The 800-nt window shown below is 44.9% G+C and overlaps 1 protein-coding gene across 1 annotated transcript in view; it reads right to left on the bottom strand.

The window, feature by feature from the left end:
• TRPM6 (transient receptor potential cation channel subfamily M member 6) overlaps positions 1-800 on the bottom strand; it is a 115,912-nt gene that overhangs the window by 112,267 nt on the left and 2,845 nt on the right. The window lies entirely within an intron of this gene.

The raw sequence follows: 800 nt of genomic DNA, 5'->3' as shown, positions 1-800 counted from the left end.
AAGAGTGTCAGAGGAGAGATGTAACCTCAGCAAGATTCTGTCAAAGAGTTCAATCTGAAACAAATCTGGAGGATATGTAATGGAGAATATCACACGTGTGCCCTCAGAAGGGAACTTAACTGAGAAACTGATTTCCCATAAATGCCTGATTCACAGAAGATGAGACTTATTTCCTGACCAATAACCATATGCCAAGAATCTCTCCCCATCCTCAAGACAATGAATTTACTGCTTAGACACTGGCTGGACGTCTCCCTCTTTGCACTCCCTGCCCCAAACCCTCAACAGACTCGCCTGTAGCTTGCTACAGCATGCATTTCCCAAATTCAATTCCTCTGCTATTCCTGAATAAACTCAATTTCTGATCATTCAGGCTTGCCTCAGTTTACCTCTTTATTTAGGTTGACAATTTGATACACATTGTATAAGCATGGCTTACCATTGGCTGAATTTCAAAATATCTGAATTCATTCAACAAATATTTTGAAATAGGCCTCCATATGGCATGCTGGGAATTCTATAGCAAATAAGACAAAGTTCTTACTCTGAAGGAACTTAGAATAAAAAGAAGGAAACGGATAACAAATTGATATCATTAAACTTCATGTGTAACATTTACCTATTAAAAATGGCTCCAGGGGGCTTCCCTGGTGGCGCAGTAGTTGAGAGTCCGCCTGCCGATGCAGGGGACACGGGTTCGTGCCCCAGTCCGGGAAGGTCCCACATGCCGCAGAGCAGCTGGGCCCGTGAGCCATGGCCGCTGAGCCTGCGCGTCCGGAGCCTGTGCTCCGCAATGGGAG

Source organism: Lipotes vexillifer, unplaced genomic scaffold (genome assembly GCF_000442215.2).
Source record: "Lipotes vexillifer unplaced genomic scaffold, Lipotes_vexillifer_v1.1 scaffold204, whole genome shotgun sequence".
NCBI classification, from domain to species: domain Eukaryota; kingdom Metazoa; phylum Chordata; class Mammalia; order Artiodactyla; family Lipotidae; genus Lipotes; species Lipotes vexillifer.
This window is presented reverse-complemented; position numbering and strand designations above follow the sequence as displayed.